We start from the raw sequence: 27,177 nt of genomic DNA, 5'->3' as shown, positions 1-27,177 counted from the left end.
GATAACCCTTCTATCCCCTTCAACTGTTTCCTCTATTTAATAAAACGGTTCTTTTCAAAACCGGAGTTGTGCTCTTGCACAGCCTGCACTCCTGCTGCCCTGTCAAACATGTGCACTACCATCCTGCAAGGGCCTCCATCCACAGGGCTGCTGGAGTTCTGACTCTGGCATCAAAAACGGGGATAAATCAAGCCTGGCAAGGGTAAGGGAGAGGCCCTCTGCCTGGAGCCACCTTTCTCAGATCTCATGACTCATTCCCGACTCATCATTTCAGTCTCAGTCCACACAACACCTCCTCAAATATCTTCACTCACCATCCTCGGAGACTTCTTCTCCCTGTCATTCTCCAGCTCATTTACAGTCTTCTTCACAACATTTATAATCACCTGAAATTATCTCAGCTATGTTTTTGTTCACATGTACTACAGTAGTGCTTCGCAAACTTTAGTGTGCGTAATAATCACCTGGGTATCTGCTTAAAACGCAAGCTAGAGTGGGGCCTAAGAGTCTACACTTCTAACAAACTGCAAAGTGCCACTGGCCCTAGAGGTCTGCAGACCACACTCTGAGTAGCAAGGTTCCAGAGAATGGAGGATCAATGAGGGCAGAGATAGATCTGTCTATACCCCAACCCTGATTTGTAGAAAACACTCAAAATACTTGTTGAATGACAAGAAACTGTAATCCAGGTCCGGTGGTTGGAATCTCCTGGAATCTTTTGCAAGCATACTAACATTGTCTGGGAATAGTTAGAACACTTCAACCATAAAGGGATACCCACCTAGAGAAGAACTGCTTATACTGATTTGGTATGCTTACCTATCCAACACACAACTTTTCTGACATTTAGGATGGCACACTGCTCAGAAAGAATAATAAGTAATCACAGCAGGCCACAAAAGGAAATGCAAATCTACTCTGGACAATTTCTGCCTGATAAGTAAATGATTAAAGCTTTCATTCTGAAACCCTGGCAGAACGTGTGTTTTAAAAGATCATCTGAGAAGTACAAAGGAGATGGCACTCAACCTCCTTTCTGAGATTATTCACACCAGATTGTGATCACCTGACCCACTGGAGATGGGGGTATTTGTTAGATGGCATGCTAGGAGGGCACCTTGTATGGTGAGTCATGATAAATCTCCCCAGTGGTATCTCCAGAGTGAATTAGTAATGATTCTAACAGCTCAAGAGAAGGCCCTACCAGGGCACCAGCACCCCTCACGGGTCTCACAGGAAGAGCAATTCCTGACAGTTCCAGGTTTAGTGGGTCACAGAGGTCATACACACGAGCTCAAGTGTAGACTACCTCAGCCCCATCTACCCTGCTCAGAAGTCAGACACTCAGTACCAGGCTTGGGGACAGTGGACACAGCCACAGAAGGAAGACCCCCTTAGAGATGATGTCATCAGAATCCCTTCCAAACAAGTCCAAGAATTGCTGCAGCACCACACTTAGGGGATCTCGTGTATGGATTTAGATACACAAACCCAATCCCCACCCCCAGACAAACCTGTGTAAATATGCTCACTGGAAGAGGGTTCTAACACTTCGGAAGTTTTAACTTCAGATTTACTAATCCCTTGCCTGTTCCTGCAGAGTTTTCCCGTCACTGGAGCAGTGTACGACACACACAAGTCCACTAGAACTCACTGATTCCTCACCCAAACTGTCAGTGACTCACACAGGTGCGATTCCTATGAACTGGGAGAAGCTGCCAGTGACAGGCTGTTTAAGAAATTAATTTAAAAAGAAGTCCCATACCACAGACTCAGAGCTCTCTATAACCAGAAAAAGAACAGTATTTTCCCTATCATCAGGCTCACATTCACCTCTGCGTGTTTTCTTCTTTAATATTTTACCAGGCAGCTGAGAAAATTAAACACATAGAACACGACTTATCATCTACTTGTGTTCCTATATTCCTAGTTACTTTTAAAATGTATATCTAGCTGCTTTTTATTGTGAGGGAGTTAAAAAATTTTAAACATGTGAACCTTAGGAACAGCCAAAACCACGAATATAACACTGCCTTTCTGTCCAATCAACAAATATTTATCAGGCACCTACAATCTGTCAGGCTTACTTGAAGTGCTGACACAGGGAGGGAGATACAGGAGTGAACAAGACAAGTGAGTCCCTGCTGTCATAGAGTTCACACTCTGGGGGTGGCGGGAGCAGCAGACAGAAGCAAACACAAGTAGATGGAGAGGAATTTCAGATGCTGAACCGTGCTAGGAAAAAGATAAAAGGGTGTGTGTTGGGGTGGGGGGAACTTGAAGAGAAAAGCCTGGGGAAAGGGGTGTATCTGGTTTACTTGAGAGGTCAATGAAAGACAAAGAAGCAACTTAAAAGTGAAATGTGGCTGGAAGCAGCACTACCCAAAGTAGGTTCTATGCCAAGCAATGCAGATGTTCTTAACAGGTATTATATACATAAAGAACTTCTTGGTCAAATGGCCACACAGAGCTTAAATAAAGTTAAACAGGTTTCTTTCCTGCTGATATCCCAAAGCCTCTCAATGGACAACGTGATAAATCTTTGAAAAGGTGTATATAAAAATGCAGGACTAATCAAGCTTCTTTGACTGTGGAATCCTTTCTTCTCAGAGCTCTTAGAAGAGATTATATTTCATGGGAAGCACTAAGCTGGTCAATGGTTTCCAGCCCTAGATTTACACTAATATTAGTAGTGGATCTTTCCCAAACACCAACGCCCAGGCGTCACCCCAGACCGATGAACTCACACTCTCAGAGGGGCGAACACACACGTCAGCATTTTATTTTAAAGCTCCCCAGGTGATTCTAATGCACAGACAGGATTGAAAACCATTAAGCTGGAGCATGGGATGCATGCAATAAAAAAACAGAGTGGAAAATAAGGACAGAAAGGGTTCACTGGGGTCAGGCTGTGGAAGGTCTTGAATGCCACACTAAAGAGCTTGAACTTTATTTGGGAGGCAGCAAGGACCTATCAAGGACGATTCCTAAGACAGCTATGATAAATACCAGACAGGAGGTCAAGACACTCCAGGGCATTTCTGCTCTCCACCCTGCTTCTTGTCACTGATTGTGTTGGAGTGGCTGTGGAAGGACAGGAGAGATTTATAACCACAAAACATACCACAAGAGGAAAGATAGAGGATGAAAGACAATTTCAGAATAGGAACAATATGAATTCCCACTGCACCACAAACGTAGGAAATTCAACAAGGCATTTTCAGACACCGGCTCTTTCATTCACTCCTACTCCAACCTGGGAGTGACAGCAGAATCAGAGGTGAATGCCAAACTGATCTGGACCCTTCTGAAGTTTTTGCTTCCCTGGTGGCTCAGATGGTAGAGTCTACCTGCAGTGCGGGAGACCTGGGTTCAATCCTTGGGTCGAGAACATCCCCTGGAGAAGGAAATGGTAATCCACTCCAGTATCCTTGCCTGGAAAATTCCATGGACGGAGGAAGGAGCCTGGCAGGCTACAGTCCATGGGGTCGCAAAAAGTCAGACATGACTGAGCGACTTCACTTTCACTTGAAATTTTTATAAACTAGTACAGATGAAGACTAAATGGAAATAAACACAGTAACAGCATGCGGTACCTAGGAGGTACACAAAAAGCCCAACAACATATGGGGAAGGGTGGAAGAAACTCCTTCCTGCTGAAGTCATTACAGTGACTTTCCGGGGAGAAAGCAACACCATGTGAGCCACATTAATTCCCTAGTTTTTCAATACTTGTCTGAATACTGCCAGGCACTATGTTACCCTCTGAGAAAAGAGGAGAAGAACAAGTCAAGATTTATAAAGCCCATAATCTAACAAATGAGACAAACACAAGAAAAAACAAAACACTGGGTATTTTTAAATGCTTTCACAGGAGATACTATTTTCCTGAGTAAAGTTGAAGTGAGTCTGCTAGACAAAGGAGAGAGGGCAGGGAAAGGGTCAAGAACATTCCACTAAAGGATCAGCCTGATTCTACAAACAGGGAAGGGGAAAACAAGATAAGGCCGAATAGGCAGGTCCAGAAGAACCCAAGGTACTGGGATTATCTCCAAAACGGTTAGACCTGTTAGGAGACAACCAGATTACCCACAGTGAGTCATCTTAAATATGGTGGTAAAGGTACGACTACTCATGATCATGATCAGTATCATCCTCCGCATCCTAACATGCACAGATGCCTTCCTCTCGGCCAGGTATTTCACTTCAGTGGAGAACAATTTTAAGAGGATGACCCCTGCCCCCATTTTACAGATAAAGCCACAGAAGAGTAAACTGGTTAATCCATGCACCATGATCAGATAGCTGGCGAGAAGGAGACAAATGTGGGAGTATGGGAGAACAGCAAAAGACCACAGGACTGACAAGGTGTGGCTACTGAAAGGGAAAGGCAATCATTACCTGCCTCTGGGTTTCTGGCTTGAGAAATGGGGTGGATGGTGCTGGCATTTCCTGAGATAAAGATCACAGGACCACAAGCAGACTTGTGGGGGAGGATGTCATCTGGGGACATGTTGAGTCTAAGTACTTGTGACATATTCAAGGGAAAGGAGGACTAGGTTACATGCAATGGTCTCAGAGCAAAGATCCAGGCTGTAGGGAAAAAAATGTCCACCTACTGAGAATGGACAAGATCATCTAGGTAAAAGTTGTAAAAGTTTAAGAGGCTAGAGCCATGTTAGAAATACTGGCTGGACTGCATGGAGTAGAGAAGGGCCCTTAAAGAATGACACAATACAGATAGATACAGAAGTATACCCAGAGCTCCCGTAAGCCCAGATAAAGGAGCAGAGAAGGCCAAGGCTGTAGACAAGGTGATGAGCTTCGAGGCTAGCATAGCTGTCCTGGCGTGACAACAAGGGTCTGACAAGGAATAATGGGGAGGGCAAGGAAAGGAGGCAGGCCACACAGGGAGAATCAGCAGCATGCTGTGACGTCACTAGATTTGGACAATAGGAGGAAGTAAGGAATCCATGATTTCAACGTGCAAAGCCTGCATATGGTGCCACCATTCATTAAGATAGGGAAGTCACAAGGCTGATTTCAAGGTTTACCTGGGGGGACAGTTATGGAAAGGTACAGGAAGAATCCAGACTCAAGTGGCAGAACATTCTGCAAAGCATACCAGATACTGTGAATGACAAACTGTGGAGCCCCAAATCTCAAGGAGACTCTAATTACCACTGACTTTAAGCAAACCCTAAGTGATCTGGGACTCTGTTTCTACAACCATGAAATGGGAAGAATGCTGCTGCCCCACATCTCATTGGCAGAAGTATTTATGAGTAGACTTATTAATATAATCCCTTAAGATATGTAGTACTATTTGTTTTAAGACAGACTGAGATTAGATAGTGCTACAAATTGAGTAGCTGTATTGTTAGGTATCGATTGAAGCTTAGGGCTCTTCCTGTCTCTCAATTAAGAAGACATCACTCACTAATTTATACTACATGGGGGAAGGGCTCCAGATCTTGAAGGGTGTGGGAGGACAGACTCCCAGGCACAGTAATAATAAAGGACAGTCCCTCCAATTGATGGCAAAGAGGAATGAGGTCAAAGGCCCAGGCCCAGAAAATCTGCTGTTTCTCCACTTTCCTGTACTGTGACCCAGAAAAGACATTCTCGGTATTTATGTTTTGCTACTGGCAAAGGATCTCTCTTCCTCTTTTCTTGGTAAACAGATACTTGCCCTGGATGCAGTAAATTTTATATATCGTAGTAAAGAGTAAAGAATAGGCTGGGGGAGAGGAGAAGAGATGGAGGGGAAGTCAGGCTCAATTTCAAAGCTTCTTACAATTTAAGACTACAGACAACAGTTGAGTCTTACAGAAATATATTGTGTTAGGAAGATGATGAAAATGAAAAACAAAATTTCTTTCTAAAGCAAGTCATTAAATTTAAGAATTCAGAAGTACTCAGAAGAATTTAAACAAGTTTTGCATTAACCAAAACACAAGCTGCAGGGTGTCTCAGCTTCCTACTTGTGACTGTGTCAGATGCCTTAACTTAATATTTTACACATGTTGAACTTGATCTTACCTTTCACCTAAGTGGCTTTTAAATTTACTTTATTCTGGGGGTTAAACTTTCCTTCATTTTATGAACCTCAATTTATCTATTCCTAATTCATAAAACAACTCTGATAAACCTTCTGATTTAATATTCCAAAGCACTGCTACTGAAAGTAGTCAGTCCCCAAACTGCTACTCTCAGCAAGAAACTAACGGGCTCGTTTCAGCTAGATGGGGGTTTTTTGTTGTTGCTGTTTCTCGGTTTTGTTTTTTCAACAATAAAGATATTCCTGATGGGGCGGGGGGGTGGGTGGGGGGGCGATGGCGCGTACACTGATTATAGTCTGGTTGGGGCTTCCCGGGGGCTCGGTGGTAAAGAATCTGTCTGCCAATGCAGGAGATGTGGGTTCGATCCATAGGTCAGGAAGATCCCCCAGAGGAGGAAACGGTAACCCACTCTAGTATTCTTGCCTGAGAAATCCCACAGACAGAGGAACCTGGCAGGTTATAGTACATAGGGTCTCACAGAGTCAGACACAACTTAGCAATTAAGCACACATGTGCAAGCTCTTTAAAGCCCACCATCAGCAAATAGTTGAAGGACTTGCACGAGTCCATGGACCACAGCGAGTAGTACAGCTCTAGATCAACATTCCTACAATGCAAACTGTAACTTCTTATTGCCTAGGACTTTAAAATAGGTGATAGACAACCTAACCCTTCATGGCCACAAAATTCTCCAACACAGCTCCAATAAGGAGCATTCCCTGATGCCCTGCCTGGTTGTGTAGAGACACAAGTGTCCACAGTTATATTTACTTCAGGGTGGGTGACAGCCTAGAAGTCAGTTCTGCAGACACCCTAGCCACAGGGTCTTCCCATGAGATCATGCTGCCTGCTAGTCTGCTGCGGTGCTACAACAAACAAAAATAAAATACCACAATTATATACTGAATTCTTAATTCTAAATGACAGGGTTAAAGGAGAGCATGGCACATGTCACAGCTTAAGGATGCCTGCCCATCTTTCACAACAAAATACACTCCAAAATTAAGAGTTTTGCTTTAATTTTCATTTTCTGCAAAGAACATGCCAACATGTGAAACTAAATTACAACAAAATATACTATTTCACGATTCTTGTTGCCCATTCACTCAACATATCACTCAGGAACTAGAGACCAATATGAGCAGGGCAGCCATTGAAGGATGAGAAGAAAGAAAACAATTTGAAAGCATTAAGTACTCATCAGAGTGGGGTCTCAGTAAGCAGAGAGGGGAGAGATGAAAAGTGCCCCTCATCTCCGTAGCCATGAAACAACCCCAGACATCAGCTGAAGCTCAGTCAGGTTACCTAAGCAATGTACCATTAAAATTGCTTCCATCTGTTGAACTGCTCCAGAGATGCTTGTCTAAACTTAAATGAGAAGTTACACAGAGACACCACACTGCCTATCAATCTTGACATCCTAAGTGGAGACTCTCATTCAAGCAGCACATGGACTCCCAAGCACTACCAAAACTATACCATGGAAATAAAAATTAACAGACTTGAAAAAAAATTCTGGAGGCTTTGGTTCCTTGCCACTCAAAAAGTGGTTGTTGGACCAACAGAATGTACATCACGGGAGCATTAGAAAAGGAGAATATAAGGCACCACTTTAGACCCACAGAAACAATCTCATTTTACCATGATCCCCAGTGATTAGTAGGCATATTACAGTGTGGAAGCACTCTAGTTCACTGGCTCTCAAACCTGCCGCAAATCAGAAACATCCCTGGAGCGTTTAGAAAAATACTGATGCCCAGGTCGCAGGTTAGGGAGCCTGAGAATCAGTACCTTATAAAACATACTGATCCAGTCCTATTCCCTTGTTTTACGGAAATGGATGAGAAACTGAGACTCAGAAAAGTTAGATGATTTGTCAAGATCACAGGAAGTTACTGGCTAAATTAACAGTAGATCCTAAAAAAATCTTTAGGACTGTGCTGCCCATTTTTAAAAAAAGTCAAAGAAACCTCACAGTTACCAATAAATCAAGCGAATTTTAAATATCTAAGGTTTCATTTCTCTTCGCTTTCTACCATAAGAAATTATCTGCATATCTGAGGTTATTGATATTTCTCACAGCAATCTTGATTCCAGCTTGTGCTTCATCCGGCTCAGCATTTTGCATGATGTACTCTTGCATATAGGTTAAATAAGCAAGTTAAATAAATAAACAATCTACAGCCTTGAGGTACTCCTTTCCCAATTTGGAACCAGTCTATTGTTACATGTCCAGTTCTAACTGTTGCTTTTGACCTGCATACAGACATCTCAGGAGACAGGTCAGGTGTCTGGTATTCCCATCTCCTTAAGAATTTTCCACAGTTTGTTGTGATCCACACAGTCAAAGGCTTTGGCATAGTCAATAAAGCAGAAATAGATGTTTTTCTGTAAGTCTCTTGCTTTTTCAATGATCCAACAGATGTGGCAATTTGATCTCTGGTTCCTCTGCCTTCTCTAAATCCAGCTTGAACAACTGGAATTTCACCATTCATGTACTGTTGAAGCCTGCTTGGGGAATTTTGAGCATTACTTTGCTAGCTAGCGTGTGAGATGAGCGCAATTGTGCGGAAGTTTGAACATTGTTTGGCATTGCCTCTCTTTGGGATTGGAATGAAAACTGACCTTTTCCAGTCCTATGGCCACTGCTGAGTTTTCCAATTTTGCTGGCGTATTGAGTGCAGCACGTACACTAAAAAGCCTCTTGATGAAAGTGAAACAGGAGAGTGAAAAAGTTGGCTTAAAACTCAACATTCAGAAAACGAAGATCATGGCATCCTGTCCCATCACTTCATGGGAAATAGATGGGGAAACAGTGGAAACAGAGGCAGACTTTATTTTGGGGGGCTCCAAAATCACTGCAGATGGTGACTGTAGCCATGAAATTAAAAGACGCTTGCTCCTTGGAAGAAAAGCTATGACCAATCTATACAGCATATTAAAAAGCACAGACGTTACTTTACCAACAAAGATCCATCTAATCAAAGCTATGGTTTTTCTAGTAGTCATGTATGGATGTGAGAGTTGGACTATAAAGAAAGCTGAGCGCCGAAGAATTGATGCTTTTGAACTGTGATGCTGAGAAGACTCTTGAGAATCCCTTGGACTGCAAGGAGATCAAACCAGTCCATCCTAAAGGAAATAAGCCCTGAATATTCACTGGAAGGACTGAAGCTGAAACTCCAATACTCTGGCCACCTGATGTAAAGAACTGACTCATTAGAAAAGACTCTGATGCTGGGAAAGATTGAAGGCAGGAGAAGGGGATGACAGAGGATGAGATGGTTGCATGGCATCACTGATGCAATGGACATGAATTTGAGTAGGCTCCAGCAGTTGGTGATGGACAGGGAGGCCTGGCGTGCTGCAGTCCACGAGGTCACAAAGAGTCAGACATGACTGAGCGACTGAACTGAAGGTTTCATTTTGGTATATGCTTTTCAATACTTCTGTACTTTTAAATGAAATAAAAGCATGCTTATGTTTATTTTATGTATAACCCCTTGAACCTCGTCCAGTATTTTTCGACAGCAGGGGTGGGTGGTAGGGGGGACATAATTCTCCGTCAGTCACAGTGCAATCAGTGGAGACACAGTGAATACTGAGTCTTAGGCTTATTGCCTAGGTCAGAGTGATAGGACCATGAATGATTCTTTTTCTTTCTAAAATCTCTGTATTATTTTTTTTAACAAAAACAAAAACCAAAAAGAAAAAAGCAGCCCCAAACCACCTATTAAAGATCCAATTTAACTCTGATAGAAAAGTTCAAAACCAAGGACAATCGCTGTGTTCTGACAAAAGTTCCCAAAAGTACAGAAGTGATACTTGGCATACCTAAGACAAGAAACTTTTGCTGAGGTTGATGGTTATGTCATTACATTTAAAACGCCTATAAATTAGCACTAGATACATGGGGGTGTGGTGAGAGGTGTGGGTGGAGTGAAGGAAATTAAAAGCTGCGGTCAGACTTAAAAAAAAATACCCCATAAAGCAACGTATGTTTCTGACAGTTGAAACAGACTGCATGACAGACAGCAAAACCACATTTCCGCATGTTTTTTTTTTTTTTTTGGAATGGATCTGTGGCTTTATGCCACCAAGCAATATTTTGGTTTACCAAAATGTACTCTATGGCCTTTTAATTTCATGTTTACTTAACTTTCCTTACTATCACTGCTGTTCTCACTCAACTAGACCAGCTTAAGACAAGTGTCCTAAAAGGGGGAGAAGGCTTTAAAATACAGAATACGCTTCAAATTAGGAAAAAAGGAAAATTAATCACACACATGTAATTCACATCAACTAAAGCACTCATTGTAATCTGGGCATTTAGCTCATACGTAATGAACAATGGAATAATTATTTCTTTGGAAATACAGTCGTTTCTCAAGGCAATTACAGAGACTTGGCCTGTTTACATAAACTTTCTCAACACAAAAAAGATAAAGAATCACTGACCTATCCATAGATGTTGGCTGAATGATAAAAACATGTAAAAGCAACAGAAGAAAAGAATGACTGAAGCAAAGAGTTTCCATAGCTGATGAATAATTTAAAGGATTCTGTACCTATTTTTAATGTTAAAAAAAAAAAACCAAACTTAAAAAGGATAAAAGCCAAAATCAGATAATTTGCAAACTCCCACTATTGTATCTATATAAAGGTAATGGCAGTAATCAAGCAAAATGATGAAGAGACTCTCTCTCATACATTGACACAAAGGTCTAACACCTTCCTTAAAATGATAAGTTCCAAAAACCACAGCCCACAAAGGGCTGCCTGGCAAAGTCCACTGTGGTCTGGGTACAGAATGAAGGCACAAACCCAAATCTAGCTGAAAACGAACTCTTGAGGTTTTTGGCAGGAGATGAAGGGAAGGTGCTAATACAGAGGCAGAAGTGAACCCACAAACTCCCTGTCCTCCTCCTCTGTTTCTATCCCGTGCTTCTCCCTAGGCACCTCGTCCACTGGTATAACCAAGACCGAGTTTCCCCTCCAAGGTCTCTTCTCTTAAGGGTACCTTGATTCTGAGAGTTCACAGAGGTCAATGTCTCAGGTCTTTCTGTGCTCATTTCCACACTCTGCATTCAGGGTCACTTGGAGTCCTCCTTTCCAGGACATGTCATCTCTTCAGCCCAGCCTCTCTCCTTCATGTCCCTCTCCACTCAAATCATGTCAACCAACATTTATTGAACATTTCCTGTCAGGCCCCATGCAAGTTGCTGAGAATAAAGCAAATTAGCCAACAGACATGGTCCCTGCCCTACTGTTCTTCCTTACAATTTCCTTCAACAGCCCATGTAATAGAAGTAGCACTTCAGACTTTCTATAATGCTTCCCAGACCCACGTCCTCAACCATTTCCTGTATCAACCAACCAGGCTGAGAATGGTTGTAGCCACCACTTGAACATGGACATCACTTTTCCTGCCTCTATGCCTTCCACTTGGAATCCTCCTTTGAAATCCAAAGTGAAATCCACTTGAAATCCTTCCCTTCTTCCTGCCCAAAAGATCTCTTCCTCTGAGGTCCCACTAAAACGTCCCCACACCCTCTGTAACAGCATTCTTAATCACTTCCAAGCCAGGAAGACTTCCTCCTCTTCTGCCTATGTCACAAATGTGTCACCACCACACACTGCCATGTACTGTCCACACTGGTACAAATGCCATTAGAATATTAGAATCTCATGCAGGCAAGCTTTCAACCTCCCCTATCTCCCTAACCCTCAAAGTGGGCTCCACAAAGTATGAGACCAGTTAGCATGTGTTGAATGAACAGTTACAAGCCACTATCACCTCTGCCTTCCATTTGGGGGTGTCCAGCACTACTGACTTAACTCTGCAACTCTATCAAACTCTATCATTGAGGGAAGAATAAACGATGTCACGACAATTTAGTTCTTTTTTTTCAGGTTTAAGTCTTTAGGTTATAATCTTCTTAAGCTTCGTAAGGTCTGAAGTGAAGTGAAGTGAAAGTCACTCAGTTGTGTCTGACTCTTTGCGACCCTGTGGACTATACAGTCCATGGAATTCTCCAAGCCAGAATACTGGAGTGGGTAGCCTTTCCCTTCTCCGGGGGATCTTCCCAACCCAGGGATCGAACCCAGGTCTCCAGCACTGCGGGTGGATTCTTTACCAGCTGAGCCACCAGGGAAGCCCAAGAATATTGGAGTGGGTAGCCTATCCCTTCTCCAGCAGATCTTCTGGACCCAGGAATCAAACCGGGGTCTCCTGCATTGCAGGCAGATTCTTTACCAACTGTGCTATCAGGGAAGCCCTTGTAAGGTCTAGTTCTAAATATTTCAGTTTGAGAAGCTAAAAATTTCTATTCAGAAAATTAATCTTTGTATGAGCTTCAAACAAACAAAAATGACAAATGTAAAAAAGAAAACTGTAAAACTAAAAAAGAAAAACTGGAAATTATAAATCTGGAAAGTTGGCATGAACACCATCTCAGAACAAATTCAACAAAGACCTCACCAAACTTTTTTTCTATATACATCCTGAACTGATGCCAAATATGCTATGAGTTCTTGCTTAGACAGTAAGGCAATCCTATCAGCTCTGTTTAGATCTGGTTAAAGTAGGTCCTAACCATGGGTCTCCTTCCTGGGTCAGCCATATCAAGCATTTGTAAATGAGCTGCTATTTAAGAAGGCTTCTGTGCAAAAATGTACTATGTCTGACCCAGGTTCTCCTAAATCTGAAACCTCAAAAATGTAAAAAAAACAAAAAAAAAAAGTTTTTTTTTTTTTTAAAGGCTTACAAGGAAGAGCTGTCATCTCCACACTCCTGGAACCTACATACAGAAAAATTTTAAGGACACTCTGGAATTTTGCAGGACGCACTTTCTCTACTAAAATGTCCAAACAAAAAAAATTTAAAAGCCCAAACAAGCACTCTGGATTCCCCAACTTGGCCAAAAAACATTCAAGCACGTAGCTGTGAAATTGCCACTATGTTTTTTATTGGCCACTTTAGGTGAACTATAATATTTTTTGAGGTTAACCAAAACAGACATACTTAGAAGTAATAAAGCCATACTTCCAAACAGTTCTATGTTCTCCCCCAAATCAAAAGCCTTTAAAATAGTCATCTACATTCATAGCAAGGCACAACAGAATATGCAAGGGAAAAAAATAAACCCAAATAAAACAAGTTCAATGAACAGTGGCCAAAACATTTAAAGATATAATAAACTCATATTCTAGATGCATAGGCTACTTAGAAAACTCCAGGTTCCATTCTGTTTACCACAATGTAATCAGGACTAGACAAAGTACAACACACTTTGATCTAACCAAGAAGCTAAGGGAAAGAGCAGAAGGACTATCTTACAGTAAAAGCTGCCCTAATTTCTCAGCTGGAGTAGATCAAGCCAAGGTGTTACACTGAATTCTCAGGTGGCCCAGTCTATCCTATGTTGGTAATAACCAAACAGGTATCTCCAGAAAATGGCTGAAACACGGACACTGTTCAACATGAACAGAGGAAGGCTATCGAAAGACAATACTTTTAAAAAACTGTTACCTAAAAGGAACTACATTCGAAAAACGAAGATCATGGCATCCAGTCCTATCACCTCATGGCAAGCAGACAGGGGAAAAGTGCAAACAGTGTCAGATTTCACTTTCTTGGGCTCCAAAATCAATGCGGATGGTGACTGCAGCCACAAAATTAAAAGACGCTTTCTCCTTGGAAGAAAAGCTAGACAACGGATTAAAAAAAGCAGAGACATCACTTTGTAGACAAAAGTCCATATAGTCAAAGCTATGGTTTTTCCAGTAGTCATGTATGAATGTGAGAGTTGGACTATAAAGAAAGCTGAGCGCCGAAGAATTGATGCTTTTGAACTGTGGTGTTGGAGAAGACTCTTGAGAGTCCCTTGGACTGCAAGGAGATCAAACCAATTAATCCTAAAGGAAATGAGCCCTGAACATTCACTGGCAGGACGGATGCTGAAGCTCCAATACTTTGGCCACCTGATGCAAAGAGCTGACTCATGTGAAAAGACCCTGATGCTGGGAAAGATTGAGGGCAAGAGGAGAAGGGGGCAACAGAGGATGAGATAGTTGGATGGCATCACCAATTCAATGGACATGAGTTTGAGCAAACTCAGGGAGATAGTGAAGGACAGGGAAGCCTGATGTGCTGCAGTCCATGGGGTCACAAAGAGTTGGACACAATTTAGTGACTGAACAACAACAGAAAGGAACTAAAAAGTGACTAATTCTGGGACCCTCAATGGGTAGCAAGACAAACTGGCCTCACTTAAAACAAGAAATTTCCAATGAAAATGATGATTACAGAAAACCATGTAACATTCTCATTCTGAACTTGAAATAAGAACCCATTACCACCAACTCAACTCTGCTTATCATCATAAGAAAGGGAGAACACCACCTGAAAATACAAGTATGGTTTGACAGGTTCTCTCATAATGATACAATTAGCTAGAGAAGTCAGACAAAGCTGATTCTTGGCTTCTACCCATTTGATGCTAGGAGCACCTCTAAGCTCTGACAACCAGAAGTATCTACAGATACTGCCAAATGTCCTTGGGAGAAACGATCTGCTCTGTTTGATAGCACTGCTCTAGAGAAATAATTTCAAACTCCTTTTGGGTCCTGGTTTCCTCCCTGGATCAGTGAGTGCTATGAACTCTTCTCCCACAGAAAAAGGCACACAGTTTTGCATATAAGTTCAAGGACTCTGTGGATACTTTAAAACCCAGTCAAGGACCCCCCCCATTCCAATTCTCATCCCAGGCAGGCACTCAATAATTTTTCAGTCCTCTGGACATTCCCACGTGGTTATAAAAGGTACTGTGCCTGTTTTAGAAATGTCATGGTCAGAAGCACAAAAATATAGGCCTGTGGTCATCAGGCCATAAGCCAGCAGTGCAATCTACAATAAAGATGAACCATCGGTTCAGTGACCCAGTGCACATTTTCACAAAAAAAGCATACTACTTTTCCCCAACCTGGAATAACTAACCAATTCACGGCAGTGTGCATGGCCCTGCAGCCCTGGCTGAAAAACTACCCTCAACCCATGTTTCCACTCAACTGTTACAATAGCATAAAGTCCTGAAGCAAATAAAGGAATTGTTTTGCAAATTAAAAACTGAATCTGAAGACCAAAGCTATTTCCACTTGGTTAAAAAAAAAGAAGTGTTCCATCCACTTGTATGGTTAGTGAAGCAGAGCCAGAGCAGGGGTTGGGCAGTGAGGCAGAAAAAGCCGCTTGAGTTAAGGGGAAGACTGCTCCCCTCCACACCACTTCTCTACAAGGATTAGGGGGCAAAGAACTTGCTAATCTGGGAACACAAAAAGCTTTTTCTGATACAAATATATATATCCCAAAGTTGACCCACTATTATTTGTAACACTTTTAAGTTCACTGTGTGCAGAACACTGCAGGCTAGCTAGATACATTTAAAAGCCAAAACCAAAACAAACTTACCATATTAAAAACAGTCCTTTAGGAGGGGGGGTCTGAGGCTGGGCTGACTCTTGCATCTTATACCCTGTAAAGTCCTGGGCAAATTTCTTAGCTTCTCTTTACCTTACTTTCCTCATACACAATGGTGGCAACCAGATCCCTTCCTTAATTAAGGGTTATAATTTAAACAAATCAACGAGCTTCCCTTGTGGCTCTCAGGTGGTAAAGAATCCACCTGCAATGCAGGAGACCTGGGTTCAATCCCTGGGTTGGGACGATCCCCTGGAGAAGGGAAAGGGTACCCACTCCAGTATTCTGGCCTGGAGAATTCCACGGACTGTACAGTCCATGGGGTCGCAAAGAGTCAGACACAACTGAGTGACTTTCACTTCACTTAAATCAATACATCTGAAACATCTAGCGCACCTGTTGGTTTGCAGTAGGTGCTCAACTGTTACCTGGTATTATCATTAATATTTGTCAAAGGTACACATATAGACAAACTTCCCTGGTGGCTCATTGGTAAAGAATCCGCCTGCCAGTGCAGGAGACTCAGGTTCGATCCTGGGATCCCTGGGTCGGGAAGATCCCCTGGAAAAGGAAATGGCAACCCACTTCAGTATTTTTGCCTGGGAAATCTCATAGACAGCAGAGCCTGGCAGGCTATAGTCCATGGGGTTGCAAAAGAATCGGACATGACTCAGCAACTAAGGAACAACAGTACATACGGACAATGTGTACCTACACAGAGTCACTGATACTCTCTTAACCTAGAGAAAGACACATAATATGTGGCCATACCTATGGAATTAGCAACAAAGCACATGGTTCTAGGTGATAAAATATTGGCAATAGTAGGATTTTTTTGGTTTCTGTTTTTTTTTTTCTGTCTACAATAGCCTAAAACTGTTCAAACAAAAATTCTTAAAAAAAATTTTTCATCACACATAGAATTGATTCAAAACCTTAACTGAACAGCATGCCACTACATGTCAAGCAATGAAATTATGAATAGACCTTTTGCTAACGCTGGTCATTTTAAAACCATATGAATCCAATCCTCAATTTAAAAAATTCTCCTCACCAGCTCAAGGGCCTGTGGCAGAGTCCTGCCTAAGAGCTCAGAAATAAAGCTCATGTACTAGTGGTTGACATTCCACTATAGGAAATGCAGTACAAATGAAGAATTAAACCATCCCTTCAATTGTTTCAGCCTTTCCTCTATTAAGTTCCAAAAACTGTTTTCAGGTGTCAGACACAGCAGGAACAAACCACCTTCTCTTTTGGAGCGCACACCTTAGTGATGGAACCTGATCTCTACTATGTCCTTCATTCACCAAAGGCCAAGATTATACATTTCCCCCTTGCACCCCCTTTTTTTTTTTTTTTTTTTTACCTACAGTTAACTTATAAGCCAAGTTGAAAAGTCCAAACTTAACTCTAAGTAAAAGACAATGCAAGAAACCCAGTGACTTAAGCTCTCAAATTCACTGTAAGCCAGTTTACAGGCCTGCTTTACCCTGAGTATCATCAAGGTAAACCTTAGCTAAAGAAACTGACATCTACACTGGATTCTGGAAGCGTAACTAATCCCAGGAGCTAATTGCTGTTGTTGTTTAGTCACTAAATTGTGTCTGACTCTTGTGACCCCAAGGATTTGTAGCTGGCCAGGCTCCTCTGTCCATGGAATGTCCCAGAGAAGAATACTGGAATGAATTGCCATTTCCTTCTCCAGGGAATCTTCCCAACCCAGGGATCAAACGCACATCTCCTGCAATGGCAGGTGGATTCTTTACTGCTGAGCCACCAGAGCTAATTACACAACAGGTAATAAACTACTACATATTCTCCTCTAGCACTTTAGGAGAAAATTATTGGACCACATTTCAATTCACATGATTTCAGAAGCTGTATGATTAAATTTTCCAATGCTTTTCCAACACTATATACGCCAAAAGAAAAGTATAAAAACAAATCACTTTAAAGCAGCACTAGAATTATATACATACAAAATATATTTAATTTTAGGGAATTCCCAAGTGGTCCAGCGGTGAGGACTTGGCCTTTCACTGCCAGGGCCCAGGTTTGATCCCCAGTCAGGGAACTATTAATATGTGTATCATGGCCAAAAAAAAAAAAACAAACCACAAGAAACCATATGACATTAATATTACATGTTTTACAATAACTATTCTAGTTGTGCATCAACATTACTCTGGCCTGAATGATGGCCTTCAGGGAGCCAGTGAATTATGAACCATCCGCGAATTAACTGAGGGAGTTTGTCATTTAAAACTGGTGTCTTATTTTATTCATCCAAAAGATGGGGAAATGCTTTAGCAACAGTATTGGAATCTAAATAAAATCATGAATGAGAAAGTATCCTATAAAATATAAAATACAATAGGTTAATTTTGGAGTTTAAAAAAACAAAAACCTCTGAAAATAGGTGTTAAAAGGGACTTTCTGAGACTGAAAAGAAGTCTCCATTTCTGTCCATTGGGTCATAGAAAATAACCAGAAGAGTCATTTTAGACAAAAGGACTAAGAGATCTCAGTGTTTACTTACACTCTTATTTGAAGCTAAGAAAAGCAAAGTGCTGAGAAGTTAAGGTACTCAGCAACATCACACAGCTGGGTACTGGCAAGGTCAGAACTGGAATCTGAAAGCCCTGATTCAGGAAAGTACTTTGGTGGACATAGGAGAGTATTCCAAACAGCATCTGAAATGTTTGGAGATTCGACAGAAATACCTACCACACCAGTGATCTGAAATTGAGTCAAATCGAGGATCTGTCTTACTGGTAGGCTGATTTCAAGAAGTTATTTAACTTCTATGCGCCTGAGCCTCCTCATTAACAACATGGAAATAACAATGATAATATAGAGCAGTAACCTCATAAGATTATTGTGAGAATAAGTAAAATATTACCTCTAAACAAGCTCTCTAAAATCACTTATTGTTATGATTAGGATTCTTATACTTTCAATGACACGGTACCCTTTCCACCAATAAAAAACTAAGATATCTTCATTTCCTTGTCCCCTGAAAAGAAGCAGAAGCTTGCATTTTTACTGATTTGAAGTTAGCAAAGCATACCATACTATGGCTAAGATCAATATCTCCCCAAACTCACTCAAACCACAAGTACACAGACCTATTAATAGTAAAAGAATTCTTCAGATACACTCTGACAAGTGAGAGAGGGATGTTCAAACTGAATTTTAAATTCAGTTAGGGAAGATTCATGTTTCCATCTTTAAGAAGGCAAATCCCACATGCTAAAATACATGTATTCTACTTTAACTAGCCTAACTTGCTCCTAAAAAGCAAACCAAACTCAGGTGCTTTTTACTTCATCTTTCCTGTCATTTTTCCACAAATTTAGTCTGTAGGCACCACAGGCCTTACTAGGCTTGGAAGCTCAACGTTTGTTATCCTACAACCTCCATACACCCTTAAAAATACCGTACACATTCTTGGCCCCCTCGATCTGAATGCAGGGACTCCCTCATTTACCAAATATTTCACGCACACCTACTGTGTGGCAGGCACAGTTCTCAGCACCAGGGACATAGCAGAGGCCATCAACACCCCTGTTCTCACAGAGCCTTAATTTCAAGTGGGAGCAAGGAGGCTGGCGAGAAACAAGTTTATACCTAGTGTTTGCACAGTATACTTAAGGAATGCGAACACAGGCAGTTTCACTAAGCGCTGTGCTCACAGTGGAGCTCTAGGCTTCGTATTTTAACTTCCGATCCCAAGCCTCCATTTTGGCAGGGCCGGGACTCTGGAAACAGCAGAGAGGAGAGGGAGGTTGTGTGTGTGCTCACACACACACAGGGATCAGGTCTCTGGCAACACTCTAACACTTTGTGGAGCGCCAGGAGCATCCCCATCTTCTCATGCTGCATACAGCCAAGAACACCCCAGAAACAAGTGCACTGTTTGGTGTTTGGGAACAGTGCGGTCAGTGCAGGGAGCCCTGAGAGGAAAGTCAAGAAACCTACTGTTTCCCTTTCGGCCAGCAGCACCTTGGACGCCCGCTGACCCGCATGAACCCTGGACTACCAGCCCGCGTGCTGATCCTCCTGTACTGTGACACCAGGCTAGTCCCTTAAGCCCTTAAGCCCCGGTGTCATCTGTTCAAGGAGGCCAGTGGAATGACACTGCTTGGCAAACTGTCGGGGACTCCACTGAAACCTAAATACAGGGATCCAAGCTTGCTACTTGCTTTACAGGAACATCAGGAAGATTAAGGAGAACATATAAAACGCCTTAAGCTCTCTGTAAAGAAAGGTGTTACAGGGAACTAGTGCTCGTAATTTCTACAATTATTCTTCTTTCAGTTATATTTCCTTGCATTTTCAGATTCTTTATCCAAAATAACCCAGACTTTCAGAAGCAGAATATGTATTTCAAAAATAAAAACACAATCCCAATTAGAATAACAATTAAGTGAAGCTTGCTAGGAAATCAGAAAGTCAATATCCACCTTCCTTGGCTCCACCTCTCCTGCCTAAGCTGCGGGGTGAGTATGGGGGCCGAGATACAGCAGGCCGGAGAGGTTGTAGGTGGAGCCCAGGAGGGCTGCCAGCATTTCTCTCCATCTATCACAGAAGCTCCCTCCACAACACAACTTGTGAAGTATTTGTGGGCAAAATCTTCAAAAATGACAAAGTGACCCACACACCAGATGGCAGAGGACCTGAGCGGCATCTGGGAATGTTTTTCTTTTGCTTTTTTGACAATCCAGCTAAGAAAACCCACACTTCCCTTTGTCCCCCTGGATGGAGTACGGTTACACACAGCAACTCTGAGGAAAGCTGGGCTCGGTGGTAGAGAAACTGTCAAAGCCTGGCATAAACACTAGGTCAAGTCCAGTGAAAACAGAGAGGGCATATAGATTTGCATTGATGATTGCCAGCCAAATCCCTCTTTACAGACAGAAAGCAACCACCACTGACAGCTGCTACTAAGGCCACATCAAAATGACTCTAATTTTTGCTTCTGACTAAAACTCCTCAGGCCCTTCCCTCTTAGGAGTAAACAGTCATGAACTCTCTTCTCAGTGAACTTACTCTGAACAAGTCAAGTCCTCAGTCTCACGAACTGTCATCATCAGTGTAAATATTCATCGTTCGCACCTACACGCGCTGCCTCCCACTTCTCTCCAACAGCCCAGCCCACAGAACTGATGGTAAATGAGCCACGAGACCACTGGATCTGCCACCACGGCTAAAGTACTAGAGGTTTTTAAGAGGAGGTGTGGGGAGGGAAAAAGGGAAAACATCTAAATTTCACATCCCTTTCACTGGCTCTGGAGCCATCAAGTGATTACTATTGTCCTGAAGCCATAAACCAGTCTATCCAGTCAAGTCAAATAAAAACATTCTCACTAAAAACAAACACAAATTGCTTCTAACCACACATTTGAAACATTTAATTCACAATTGCCTTTACCTACTCTATGGTGCAAAACAAAAAGTTAAAAAAAAAAAAAAAAACAATTCTAGGCAAGACAAAATGAAGAAAGCAAGAACCAAGGGCCAGCACCTGCACTATCCCGGCCTCACTGACGCTGGAACAGCACCTAAAAAGATGCATCTTATCCCTCAGTCCACTAATCCAACCCGGCTCAAACTAGTATCATTTAGAATACAAGGAATTTTGTCCAGCAAATAAAACAAATGCAACAAAAACAAGCACTATCCAGTAGGGACTAAGGGACATTGAGAAAGGAAATATCCCTTCATTTGAATGCTGCAAAGAAAGTCTTTTAACAGTATAAGCAAAACATTTGCCTTCATTTAAAATTTTGAGTTGTGAGCGATTTCCTGCATCTAAGAACCTCTTTTTGAACTACAAAGAGGCCACAAAACATCACATTTTCCCCTCCCAGCTTCCCCCTTCAAAAACCCACAAGATGGTGATTAACAAACAGCCCGTTGTCTTCAGGCATAGTTTTAGAGGCCACAAGGAAAAGATAAAAGTTAAATGGAAAAGCAAGTTGGTAAACAAATGAGAAATAGGTTACCCAGGGAGGAAGCAAATTCATCTTGAAAAATAAGCAGCTCTCTTCGCCCCCATGCGTGGGAGACTCCAGGCGAAAGCGACCCTAGCCCTCTCACCCACTGAAAGCAGTCTAGATGGAGAAAGAGCTCAGGCCAAGCCTCTGGCCCCGACTCCAAGCAGAGATGCAGAGAATGCCCCCACACTCCAGGAGTCTGGTATAAGCCCAAAGTGCAGTGGCTCAAGGGCAAACCCAAGGACTAGCCCAGCCTTCCAGGAGTTCTCCATTCCAGAAATGTGCTGGGGCCTGATCTCCAAACAAAGGCAGACCCATCGCCCAACAAACACCCTTCCAGGTAAATTCATCTCAAATCCAGAATCCACTACCTAATAACTGTATCACCTTGTGCAGATCTGATTCTGTTTAATCATTCCTTGATGGGTCATAATCCCTTTCTTAGGATCTTTGTGAGAATTAAAGAATTCTGGCCATGTGCCCAGATCAGCTATAAGCACAAGCCAGATATGTAATGAACATTCAGGTCTACTGAAAGGAAATTCCAATTCCATTCAACAATCACTGCTTCAGGTGAAAAATCTTCAGATATTCTATAAAACCTCAGAAAGAAACTTAAGAACCCAACATGCAAGAAGAGAAAAGGGGGAAATCCACACAATCCAGAAAATGCTAATTATGCACATACCTTGACTGGTTAAATTTCCTCCTCCAGACCTCCTTCTCTTGAAGGTCCAGTGACATGTAAAATAACAGCTCCTGTGCCCTGCCCAAGGCACTGACACTCGGTTTCAACTGTCCAAATACTAGATCCTCTAAATTTGGGGGAAAAATTTACTTAAAATCTACATGTATCTACACTTACAAAATAAAACTGAAGCTAGCCCTCATCCCATGGCAACCCACTCCAGAGTTCTTGCCTGGAGAATCCCGGGGACGGAGGAGCCTGGTGGGCTGCCGTCTATGGGGTCGCACAGAGTTGGACACGACTGAAGCGACTTAGCAGCAGCCCTCATCCCAAAATGTCCAATCAGAGAGGCAGGGGAAAAATTATCACCAATGACTTCCCTTTAGTTCATGTTAATTATAGAATACTACTGAAGGATTAAGTAATCATAAAATAGAAGAGATGGCTTTAAACCTTTAATGAAAAACAAAAACACAAGTCCCCTCCCCTCCATGCTCTCCTAATTATATCTTGAGCTTTTCGCACAATTACTGAAATTTCACTTGTAATCTCTCTTTGAGAATTTCTGGTCCGGCAGTGTCCGGCACTGTTTAGCCCCTCTAGATTATTATTTCCTAAGGTTTATACAGCAAAAGAAAGTTCTGGCAGCAAAATTTTCACTGGTTTATTAAGTTACTTTGCGCTAAAACATCCCACCTTCGATAATTCCCTTTCATTATTACACAAGAGTTCAATCACATTCATTCCTGAAAACCTGTCACTACATAAGAAGACAACAGCCATATTTTTTCCCACATGCTCAAACACCTACTCCTGCATCTACTCCTCCAATCCAAGCATATACAGTCTAAGACAAGACAAGTACAAGTAATTAGTAAAGCTTCACAAATAAAGTTTCCTTATGGGAAACCTGGTCTAAACAGAACTTTAAACAAAGTGTTTGCTTCCACTGCAAGCACTGTCCCCAGATAAATTTACTGCGCCCTAGAATCAAGTACACTCAAGGCTGGAATGCCAGGCCAGTCGTGTATTACTTCAACCTCAATAAATCTCTTTTTACTCTCCAAATCCTCGGGTGCTTTCTAAAATAGTTCACGAAAAAGCACCAACCTAATTAACAACAGCTTCCTCTGCAACTGTGGCCTTGATTTCACTTATTTACACATTAACTGCAGCCTCCTTTTGGCCAATCCAGTCTATTCTCTGTACCATGCCGAGCCTTTTATCTGCCCTGGACAGCATTTTCTCCAGCAGATGAAGTAGATGCCGATTGATTTGCTGTCGAGCATGGTAAATTAATAGCAACAAATTGCTGAGGGCCCGTCTCCCTGCTCCACCATGCTTCGGCAGTTTTGCTTTATTTGCTCCATGATGGGCAGCAGTCGGCCTCTTCAAGTCAATTTCTTCTTAACAACCTGCAATACTTTTCAATGGTGAAAATAGAGCTGTTCCTTGTAAGTCAGAAATCAATATCCTATTGCCCTTAGAAAATGCTAAACAAGCAGTATTGGCAATCCACTTGGTACTAGAGGGTATCAGATATAATGCAAATCTATACTGCTTCCCTCCTTGTAGTTATTACAATTTGCTAAAAGGTTCCTAATGTCATTTATCATCATTTACCATCGACCAGAGAGGCTATGATTATGATATCCTATCAGTTGGCAAGGCCCTTTCATTTCTATTCAATTAATATTTTAGCAGCACTCAAATGGTTGTGCCCAAGTCTTGTAATAAAATTTACATGGCTTATAGTGAAACAGGAGTTTGCTTGCTCTGATTGGAAAAAAATAATAACTATATATACACATATATGTGCAAACTAAACACGTATGGGTGCTCAGTTGCTCAGTTGTGGCTGACTCTGTGACCCTCATGGACATAGGCCACCAGGCTTCTCTGTCCATGGAATTTTCCACGCAAGAATACTGGAGTGAGTCACCATTTCCTTCTCCAAAACATGTATATATTCATATATAAAGACAGAGACATGTACATACATATGCAGTACATTAGAATGTAAGTTCTAAGTGTTGCAGACTTCTAATATTTTCCAATTTCTAAAATTCAAATACTAAGCTAATTTTTTAAATGCAAGTAGATTGGCAGGTTGCAGACTATTAACTATGAGAAAATCATAGATGTTCTCGAAATGTAGTATGTTCATCTCCATTTACAGTTCCTACAGGTCGAATTTACATATCCATTGTTCCTAATCTACATCCAATATTCACTTTTTAAAGTGGTAACTGCCTGCTGTCAGATTAAATCAGGGCCTCTTCTTTAATCACAGCATTACAGGTGAAGGATGGCAACATGCAGCATTTAGCAATGTTATCAACTGAACACACCACCCCGTTCTGCCCACAGTCACTGACCCATTTAGAAGCCACTCTGTATGTATAAGGAACAATCAGCATGGGGGGTGGGGGGGGGACAAAAAAAGTAACAACTAAACCACTGGCCAGTACCTGTCCCATTCAAAACAAAAAACAAAAAGACCCAACTGAGGGAAATCCTTAGGGAATGAAGGCCAATGTTCTTTCATTCTTAAAAATCCCATTATGAAGAAATCACAATAAAACATGTGCCATTTCCAACCATGTCCCACTTATCATCTTCATTTTCATGCTAGAACTTAAAGACAGTGGCATAACATTAATTCACTTTACAGCCTAGAACACTCCACGCTAACTTTTTTGGGTTTTCTCCCAACTTCAGCTCTATTGATCCTACTAAAGATTACCAGAAATTAGATTCATATTTTATGCTCTAATTCCATGTCATGTCACTGAGTTCTCCTTTAAAAACAAAAAAAAATCAACTAATTCTACCAGACTAATGCTATTTACTCAGTTACCAAAATTTAAATTAATTATGTTCTCAAACATAATTGTTAAAAATTGGCAACATTATGCAGGCTTAATTAAGATTAAATCCAATTTACTAAATGTACTTTAATTGGTACTAATTACATTAGCTTTCATTTCAGAATGACAAATTCCCCATAGGTTTCACTTTACAGTCCTCTATCAGAATCAGCACAGGGTGACTGACGTCGAACATCATACAGAAAGGGGAGGGACCATAAATACTGGACCCCCCACCCTGCCTGTCACTGCTCTGCGCTTTTATCCTTTTATCAATTTGCTAAGTCACAGAGTCATGACTCCATCACAGACATCATTTTCTGTTCCAGTGAAAAATTTCTCTAAAAATAAATACTCTGTGGCTGGCAGCAGGCAAGAACAGGAGCATTAACCAAAAAACACACAAAGGTTTCAAATATCAGGGCCACCAATTACTAGGGTACTTCCAAGGACTCCAGGGACTCCTACTCTTGAACCCTTCAGAGACACAAATCTAATAAGTGAATAAGCCTAACCCGATCTTGAGAACTAGGCCCAATTATGCCGCAGGGCAACTTCCCTGCCTTATTGCTGCTTTCCATTACGAGGGTATCCAGTGAGTGCATCTGGAAGAGAGGCCAAGAGGAACCAAGGCTGTCTGCCTAGGAAAACAAATAAAGACAGATATGCCTCTGTGCTTAAGGGGGGAAAGAAAGAAAATATAATAAGTAGGTGGTTTGCAGGGCTGTCTGTATTTCATAATGTGATAAACTGCCCTCAGGATTCTTGATATGATTGAATTTAAAAGCAAGAGAAAAAAAGGGAAAATGTACTCCATTCTCAGTTTTAAATGGGTGGCATTTGAGGCCAGCTGGACAAGAAGATGACAGAATTACAGAAGTATAAAATGTGTAAAATTAAGGGATCTTATAGAGCACCTCCTGCCCCCTAAAAGAAATACATACACCCAAATACAAGCTCTGTGCCTCTCAGAATTGTAAACAGTATAAAGAGATCTGGAAACTAAGTGGTAATAAGATACAGGAGGAGAAATAAAAGGATATTAATCACCTGGTCCAGTCTTTAAAAAGACAGTAATTAGTACTGGGTGGTGGATGAGGACCAAAAAAAAAAAGGGGGGGGCAAGGTGGGGGACGGACATGTACAAGATCCAGATCTAAAGTGACATCATGTATTGAGCACAATTAACAAACAGTATCTTTCATGTGAATTATTTATGTAAGGTAGAGCTAAGGGGCTTCAAGCTAACCCAAGCATAAGTTTGATGGATTTTGTTTAAGCAGGAGATATTTACATGACTTATCTGAACAGACATGGCAAGGATGCCAAAATAATAAAAAATTTTAACATGAGACAAACTATACTATAATGCTAATACTGACATAACCAATAGCACATGAAGTTAAAAAAAAAAGTATCTGAAATAACCAATGTGACGACGTTTTTTTTTCCCCAACTTTGTTTTCAAATTGTTAGACAAATTGTTAGACAAATTTTATTGTCTAACAGTCATCTTTTAAAGATGTGAGTATGTTTTGAGTATGTAGTAATTAACCATATTGAAAAAAGAATCCATACATAGAAGAGTTTAACAGTATGTGATCATTTTACATTTTTTAACTTTAGAAGGTAATGAAATCCATGAATATAAGAGAGGAAAAGCATTAAGTTTTCCCTCATCTTTTTCCAGCAGGTAAACACATACACACCTATTCCCAAATGGCTGATGAGACAGATCTGAAGCACTTTATCACTTAAAACAAATGTCTCTTATTATTATTATTGCCAAACAGTATTTATACATATATGCTATTTTTCTTTCTAGGAAACTTAAACCAAGCCATTTTATTCAGTCTCTTGCAAAAAAAGTGTGGTTCAGTCATACCTCTCAACACTTTCGGACTAATCATTTTTTTTCTTTCCTCTTTCTGTTTTTTTGGCTGAACTGTTAGATTTCAAGACCCAGTGTTGAACCTTATTACATCCTCCTATCAGGCTCATGTAGTCTGTGCAAATTTTGGAAGGAACAGTTACAGTTCCTGGTAAGACCAACTAAGTTGCCTCTGGGGGCCAGTACAAGGAA

At 41.4% G+C, this 27,177-nt stretch overlaps 1 protein-coding gene across 10 annotated transcripts in view; it reads right to left on the bottom strand.

Moving 5' to 3' along the window:
* TLE4 (TLE family member 4, transcriptional corepressor) overlaps positions 1-27,177 on the bottom strand; it is a 154,920-nt gene that overhangs the window by 123,029 nt on the left and 4,714 nt on the right. The window lies entirely within an intron of this gene.

This window comes from Bos indicus x Bos taurus, chromosome 8 (assembly GCF_003369695.1).
Source record: "Bos indicus x Bos taurus breed Angus x Brahman F1 hybrid chromosome 8, Bos_hybrid_MaternalHap_v2.0, whole genome shotgun sequence".
NCBI classification, from domain to species: Eukaryota; Metazoa; Chordata; class Mammalia; order Artiodactyla; family Bovidae; genus Bos; species Bos indicus x Bos taurus.
This window is presented reverse-complemented; position numbering and strand designations above follow the sequence as displayed.